This window comes from Culex quinquefasciatus, chromosome 1 (genome assembly GCF_015732765.1).
Source record: "Culex quinquefasciatus strain JHB chromosome 1, VPISU_Cqui_1.0_pri_paternal, whole genome shotgun sequence".
NCBI lineage: Eukaryota > Metazoa > Arthropoda > Insecta > Diptera > Culicidae > Culex > Culex quinquefasciatus.
The window spans coordinates 11,725,957-11,734,520 of NC_051861.1; the positions used below are offsets into that span (position 1 = coordinate 11,725,957).

Here is an 8,564-nt window from a genome sequence, read left to right on the forward strand (position 1 = left end):
GGCGTGAGTGTGTTTCACCCGGAAAGGACTCTTACTTCAGCAAGGCTTCGGGTGAAAACAGAGGCCTTTGCAGTTCATTACTGTCTCTCTGGTGGCACATCGCACAGGACAGGATGGAGTTTTCGCGGGGAGGGGTAAGTGGAGTAAAATACCCAAGTAACCGCGGGACTGTATAAGATAACTTTAAATCCCCTCTATATCAACATATAAAGTTTGCCTATAGAGTCTTGAAACTTTATATTCACTTTATACGCATGGAGGTAAAATTGAGTGGCGACGTCTAGAGTTGATATAAAGTTATACAGTGGTAAAACGTCAAAATACTACGTTACCGACAAAACAGAAATAGAAAAATCAAAAAATTTTGTGCAGCTCTCACTCTCTCTCTAGGGAGAGTGCTTTCGAGCTGGGATGACGGTTTTGAAAGTTTGTTTTTTTTTTTTTGCTGTGTGCTTTCGAGATTCTAAACTGCGTGTACTGAGATGTTTCACCTAGATGCCCTGCGCCAGCCGTCTCGTCCGTCCTGAAATATGTTTAGTCAGATGCTTTTTGTCGACTAAGCCTTCCTTGAGGAACAACTTCGTGTCATTCAGGAAAAATGAAAACACCTCACAAATTAAAACAGAGCATTTATTTATGATTACACTACATAGCACTATATTCACAATATTCACAATATTCTTCGACGAACAGGCCAAGGCACGGAGCACCAACTGGGCACCCGGTCCCGGTGTCTTGGTGCGGTTTCCGCCGGTGGCACGCAGCGACTTGCACTTTTCGACGACGTCCTGAGCGGCGTAGGGTGAGGCCTCGTCACGATCGGCCTTGGCCTTCATGTCGCCGGTGACGCGCGAGATACTTTACTTGCCCGAGAGATCCGTGACTTCGACGAAAAGCTGGCGTAGAGCGAAATCTGGACATCCTCCTGTGGTAGATGAGCTAGGTTGGTAATAAGAATTAATAAAATCAGTACGCAGTATCCGCGTACGATCATTTGAGACTATTTGAATTGTTAATCCCAATTGCTTGGGACTCGTTGGACACACGTTGTGAGCTACGTGAGTGCCACCGTGGCCCATGACGAGAGCAAAGCAAGCGAGTCGATACGAACCAGAATTTGAAAAGAGAGATGGAAAACAAAGAGAGCGCGTGGTGCAGCGTCGTCTGCTTCTCGTCGCGCCGAGTGTTGTTGGTATTGGTGTGTGCTGAGAGGAAATTGGCAAAAAGAGAGGGTTTCTTGGGATTGGTCTTTGGGGTTTGGCAAAATGAAATCAGTCTCGTGTTTAACATTAAAGTGATCGGTTCGGGATGAAAGTTCCGCAAGTTTATTTCATGATGTGGTGGGTGGTGGGATCATGAAATTAAAAAGAAACTTTTAGTTACGACAATGGCGCAGTTTGTAGAGTGAACTTCTGTTTGGATATGGTTGGGTAAGTTTGCGGGCAGTGCAGTGAAGGAAGTAGTGATGTTGTTATTTTTCAGTTGATTCGGCGATCACAAATTGAGGCCATTTTTTCTTGCTTTGGCAATTTTTGTGACGTGGCAAGAATCGCAGGGACGCTTTGATATTGGTGAGAGTCCTTAGCTGATTGGCCATTTGGTATTCCAAGTTGGTTTCGGTGGTAACATTTGGATAGGGCGCATGATTGGTAAAAGCAGGATTGGTTAAAAAAAGAAACTTTGAAGTTTTTTTAAAGCATGAGTTGAGTCAGTATGTTGACTGGTTGAACATTGGGTTTAAGTAGAATTTTAAGATGAATTTGCATCCACCACCCACACGGAATTTTGGGTTTGAACACGAGGACTTGAAGGAGACTTTTTGATGTAGGAAGGTATACAAATGTTGTTAGAAGGGCGGGGAGAGAGAATTTGAATCTATTTGAACTCACGTGGAGGTAAATCAAGAGACAAGCGTTAATTGTTGGGCTCAATGGAAGGAAATAGTGAGACAAACGTTGCTTGTTAGACACAAAGAACTTAATTTGTGAGACAAGTGTTACTTGTTGGACACAACTGAGGGATATTATGAGACAATATTGCTTGTTATACACGTAGCAATATAAATGAATAAATCACAAGCGCTGGAAATGACGAACGAATGTCTTGCGATAAGCGGAGCTTTTTCGATACAATAGTAAAGAATGTATGACAAACTTTGTTGTTGAATACAAGGAGTTAAAGCATGTGACAGGCTTTGTTAATTGTTAGATGAAAGAAAATAGTCAGAAATTAAGTTGCTTGCTGGGTAAGACGAAATGACGCTGAAACACACGAAGGAAAGAGTTTGAAAAATCGTATGTCATGCGTTACTTGCAACTATTTTTTGAGAAAAAATACAGGTATTCTATCATATGGACATACACAGACAAGTGTTGCTAAAGAGGTGAAACAAATATTGATTTAGTGTTGACCAGCGGAAGGTGTCAATCAGTGAAGGAACCAGACCATTGAAATGCTAAGATTATTGTGACATGGATTGATGATGATTCAGACAACATCGTTGCATTTTGATCCGTCTGAATCCACTGAGTCAATTGAAACTGATTAAAATAACAAAAAAAAAATGTTTTAAGGAGTTGTTTTACTTGATGATTGTTAGCAAACTAAACTTTTCCCTTGTATAATCGAATTGAGAGAAGTGGTGGTGAATAAATTGACTTGTAGACTATATTAATGTTGAATTTTCCCGGTTGCTGAGAGAAACAACAAAGAGTATCTGGACACATTTCAAAGTGGATCCAGTGACAAAATAATATTGGAATGTTTAATATTAATGCTAGCTGCTAAGATGTATGGAGAATTTCTAGTTTTCGATTAGTCGGCCGTTGACTGTGATGAAAGTTGAACAACGTTACACTGAGAAACAGTGCTAGGGAATTTGAATAAGTTGATATCTAGGAGATTGTCGTCATTTAAGAATCTGGCAACTCATTCTAAATGTTAATGCTTAAATAATTATGTTGATGTTTTTTTCGGTTTCATCTTTGAAGATATCTTAGATATTCTATTTGAAGAAATCGGTAAAATTGTGCAGAAAATAATAGTTTGTTTATTATTATTGAAAAATGAGCAGTTCTTTTAAATATAAACGATTTTTATTTGAATTTCCTGTTAATATTTGAAAATGTTATTTTATTCACTTTTATGATTTAGTTAGTTCTCTATATACTTTTTATTTGAAACAGTATTCTTTCGGGTATTAACATTCTTTTAAACATGAGCTGTGCTTTTTTAAATAATTTACTCGAGTTCTGGGATTTTCAATGAACAGCTGTTCATAATTTTTAACAGTTTTTGCCTTCCTCACCTTACTGAGGAAAGGCTATAAAATCACTCGGAAATTAAACTTTTTAATTTGACGTCTTAGACCCACCTTCATGTATACCTATCGACTCATAATCAAATTCTGCAAATGTGTGTGGTGGGATGTGGATGAAACGTTCAATGGAGTTATTTATATAACTCAACTTGCTAAAAGACTCTAAGGTTTGACAGGGTTAAGTATAACAGAACAATATTTTTATTGAATTTCGTTCGGTGGATGAAGATAACTGATATTAGCAAATTAGATGGTACGACCTCTTGATGGATTAAATAAAATTAAAAGAACCGTTCAACAATGATGACATTGATATTCGTTTGATGTATAGAGATATTACCTTGCGCATGTTTAATGTGAATATGAATTGTTGAAATTTGTACCGCACAGTTAATATTTCGTTTTGCATGGAGCCGTGAAAATGGAAGTGGTATTTGTATAAGCGGATTGATAAAGGAGCAAAGCTATAAAGGGAGTAAAGACGGATTGAAGTATGGGTTAGTTAGATTCTTCTCATCTACAAGTAATGGCTTGAATCATTTGAGGGTTGATCGAAGTATGAATACATGCATGTCATAGTTAAAATGGATTATGTCTCGGGTTAGTTTTCAAAAAGTCCTCGATTTCTCGATTAGTTTACAAACTATCAAATTCAAAAATGGGTTGGAATTATTTATCTGCTAAAAATCGTGCAGATTCCTAGGTCTGGCAAAGACTGAGGGAGTATTTTACTTTGTGACAAGTGTTTTTTATTGTGTACAGCACTTCACGGACCGATTTTTTTTATATTCCTTATGTTCATAATCTAGTTCATAATTATATTAAGGCAGAGAATTGAATTTGTTTTATTTATTTACATGTATGTAGATTTTTTCATACAAAATTGAGTAAATTGTAGCATAACAGGTATAGCCCTGTTCAAACAATATGGAGAGCACATTATAAAAGCATTGTAATGACGAACTTTTATCCTTAGAAGAGTAGAGGAGCAGGAAAATGTGGTAGATGAGCTAGGTTGGTAATAAGAATTAATAAAATCAGTACGCAGTATCCGCGTACGATCATTTGAGACTATTTGAATTGTTAATCCCGATTGCTTGGGACTCGTTGGACACACGTTGTGAGCTACGTGAGTGCCACCGTGGCCCATGACGAGAGCAAAGCAAGCGAGTCGATACGAACCAGAATTTGAAAAGAGAGATGGAAAACAAAGAGAGCGCGTGGTGCAGCGTCGTCTGCTTCTCGTCGCGCCGAGTGTTGTTGGTATTGGTGTGTGCTGAGAGGAAATTGGCAAAAAGAGAGGGTTTCTTGGGATTGGTCTTTGGGGTTTGGCAAAATGAAATCAGTCTCGTGTTTAACATTAAAGTGATCGGTTCGGGATGAAAGTTTCGCAAGTTTATTTCATGATGTGGTGGGTGGTGGGATCATGAAATTAAAAAGAAACTTTTAGTTACGACACCTCCTTCATGGTTTAGTTCTGGCAGGAAGCCATCGCAGCTGGAAATTTGTATCTTGTGACGAGAAGAAACTGTCAATGCAAAGAGAATAATTTAACACTGAGCCCAGTAAAACTAAGTATAATTGACTCACAATTTTATGGACGCCGAACGATTTTCCTGCAGCAAACATAAACATACCACGAAATACTGCCAAACTTTTATTGCCCTCACTAGTGTTGAGTTAGTGTTTTGAAACATTCTAAGAAATGTCAAATGTGATATAACATTAAAAGCTTACTTTACAGTGATATATAAAGCTTGCCATTAATGTTTCAAAACATTGTTGTGCCAAATGCTTTGAAACTTTAATTGGCTGTTCTATATGTCATTATACAGTAGGTAATAATGTTTCAAGCTACAAATGTTTCAAAACATTTGGAAAGTCTATTTGAAGTGTCATAGCATCGGGAATGTTAAGTTAGAGTGAATTTAGAGTTTTGATTTAGTGCTTGTGGTTACTTGGGTATTTTGGTTTTGTGATTTTATGATTTTATGATTTTATGATTTTATGATTTTATGATTTTATGATTTTATGATTTTATGATTTTATGATTTTATGTTTTTATGATTTTATGATTTTATGATTTTATGATTTTATGATTTTATGATTTTATGATTTTATGATTTTATGATTTTATGATTTTATGATTTTATGATTTTATGATTTTATGATTTTATGATTTTATGATGCTCTATTATAGCTTCTCTCCCCCTTAACCAAGCACGAAAACTGTGGCTGGCAGGGAAGCTGTTCCTATTATTACCAGCCATTAGTCGTCGTCCTTTAATGCTGCTGCTCGCACGCTGCGGAAAATAAATGGCATTATAAGTATGTAATTTAAAATGAAATAAAGTTTTGCTTGCGTCGCTCTGTTCGCTCTCTCGCACCCAGAAGAAAATTCCTTTGAATGAGAAAAAGGGTTTTTTTTCTTCCTTCGAGGAAAAGTGCGCGCGCTTTCTGCCGAAATGACATCGTCGTGTTTTTGAGGTCGTTTTTCGTGTGGTGCTTTTGTTTTCATGACATGTGAGGAAAAGCGTTTTTTCTGTGGCTCTTTTTTTGGTGGGGGATTTGCTCTTTCATGAGAAAATATGTACTTGGGAGGAGTACTGATGTCAACTGTCATACGGTGCAGTCAACCAGCCATTATTTCAATTATTATTTTAGACACACTGGCTTTTCATGTTTGAGTTGATGTTTTAAGACCAATTTGAAATGATGTTTTTTAAATGTCACATTTTTGGTTACCAATAAGTTTCGCCACACAAATTTAACATAAAATCAACTGCAAAGGTATTGAGTTCGTGTGTATTCCCAACCAAAACCAACAGCACAAGTTATTTTAATCTAAAGCTAAATTTAATTAAACGCCAATCTGCCAACTAAAACACACTACATCATACGCTATATTGAAGTTGGAAATGTGGCTTGTGCAATTACACAGTGAAAACCAGTTTTACTGATTTAAAAAAGTTTAACTTAAAAGAATCTTAGTTATTTTCAGTGTGCAATTTAACCTCCCACTCTGTTACTGTTAAAAACTAAATCATCTCTGTCACTATGTCACTAAAATGAACACATGTCAACCTGGTGGGCCCCTCCCCCTTGTAGTCATAGAGGCTCCACCCCCCTGGGGAAAGAGTAAATCGATAAAATTTAATTAGAAACTTCATTACAATCGGATTGGAAATTTGGCCTCCAATGTGTCATGCTTGTCGTTTGTTGTAGTACACACGGTTGACATATGGTTGAATGGTGGAACCTTTCCCCTTTTACCTCACTTCTAGAAAAAAAATACAGGATCGAAAAGCTCTCAAAATCAACTCGAAACGTGATTGTGGTCGACGAGGTCGTTACACGTGATATTTTGACTTGATTAAAAATCATGTTGATTGACAATCATTGCAAATGGATTGTGCACTTTGATCTGTACTGGTAGTGTTATTCAAATGTGGTGGTTGGAGTTTGCCCCACTTGGCCCTCGTTTCCAACCCTAAAACGAGTTGTGATTTGTGTGATGTTGTTTTGGCAAAATGTAATTTTACTGATTCGATTTGAGCTAGCTGGTGGGAAATAAATTAATTGTGACTGGGGGGAACACGGGTTGTGATATTTTGTGCTCTTAGAACAGGAAGTAATGAACAGTATGGTTCTATTGTACCGATAAGTTTATTGAATTCAGTTCCAAGCCTTCAAAAATGTTTCAAAGAGGCTTAAAAAAATTCAAGTTTTAATTTTCACCTTCATTTGATCGCATTTCCAAGTCGGCAACATCGACGATTGCTGCTGCGCCAAAGTTTGTCAATCGTTCAACAGCTTCTTCCGCCATCGGCAGTCAAAGTTGCGCATAGTTTGCATAACTTTTTCAACCTCTTGTCGTTGGCATCCGGCTTTTGGAGTACCCCTGTGACTTGAACCTTTCAAGCATCGTTCACCCACATGGCCCTGATCGAATTAGGAAGAACATCATTAGTGCGAGAAAACTTGTCGATAGTTTGAGGTGAGACTTGTGATTTTATTGCACACTGGAAGACTTCTTGCAGTGCTGTCGCTCAAGTTGGTGGTTGCACCGGGAAAGTTCCAACTTTACAAGACATGCCGATAGAGGGTGGCTTCTGTGAGCAGCTACTCGCAAGACTTACTACATCTGAGGGACTTTAGAATGGCAATGGAGATATTCTCCTTGAAAAGTGTTTTAAAAGCAGCAAAAAAGCTATGAATCTGACAAATTTTTGAACTTATAGAAAACTAAAAACATGTAAAAGAAAAGCAGAAACCTTGAAAGAAAAAAGTTTAAATAAACCATCAAAACTTTTTTTTTCTGGAGAACTATTCCTCGTTGGCATTATTTCCGAAGAGGGAAAGCAACGGTTGTTGATATGAAAATTAATTACATTAACTTGTTTGACGCCATATCGGTGCAGCAGCAGCCAAGGAAGGAAGACATGCGAAGGTTTACCGCGTTTCTTGAAGTGGTGTTATTACTTACAGTCATGCCTCGTTTTAGCATCGCATATGGGGTGGCTATAGTCGAATGAAAAACCATGCAAACGTAAAATGATCAGAATGTTTTCATACATTTCGAATGTAATAACAGCCTTTTTTGAAAATACTCAAAATTTTCACAATACTACGCATTTTCGAAAAAAAAAACACTCCAAATTTCAGTTGGGTAACAAATGATTGGAATTTTTTCAAACATTTCGAAACTACATTTTTTATTTTTTCATACATTTGGAACGTAATGACAACATTTTTTTGAAAATACTCAAAATTTTCACAAAACAACGTATTTTCGATTTTTTTTTTAAATTTTAGTTTTTCACAATATGGGTATCAAATGACCGGAATGTTTTCATACATTTCAAATGTAATAACAACCTTTTTTGAAAATACTCTAAATTTTCACAAAACTACGCATTTTTGAAAAAACACTCCAAATTTCACTTGAGTACCAAATGATTGGATTTTTTTTCAAACATTTCGAATGTAATAAACTTAGAAAGTTTGAAATTTTGAGTATTTTTTTGAAAATACGTAGTTTTGTGAAAATTTTGAGTATTTTCATCAAAAAAATGGTATAGCATTTAAAGTTCACCAAAATATTTCGATAATTTGAAACCCATATTGTGAAAAACTGAAATTTGAGCATTTTATTGAACAAATAGTATTGTAAATTTGTTTAGTATTTTCAAAAAATTTTGTTACAACTTTCGAAACGTATGAAAAAATCCCAATCATAGTGCTA

At 36.5% G+C, this 8,564-nt stretch overlaps 1 long non-coding RNA gene across 1 annotated transcript; it reads right to left on the reverse strand.

Annotated features, from left to right (window-relative positions):
* Window positions 1-674: 674 nt before the first annotated feature.
* LOC119765048 lies at window positions 675-5,045 on the reverse strand. The gene is made up of 3 exons (XR_005276468.1): window positions 4,910-5,045; window positions 4,779-4,847; window positions 675-922 (listed from the first exon to the last, which is right to left on the reverse strand). It is a non-coding gene; the product is annotated as an uncharacterized LOC119765048 (long non-coding RNA).
* Window positions 5,046-8,564: the final 3,519 nt, after the last annotated feature.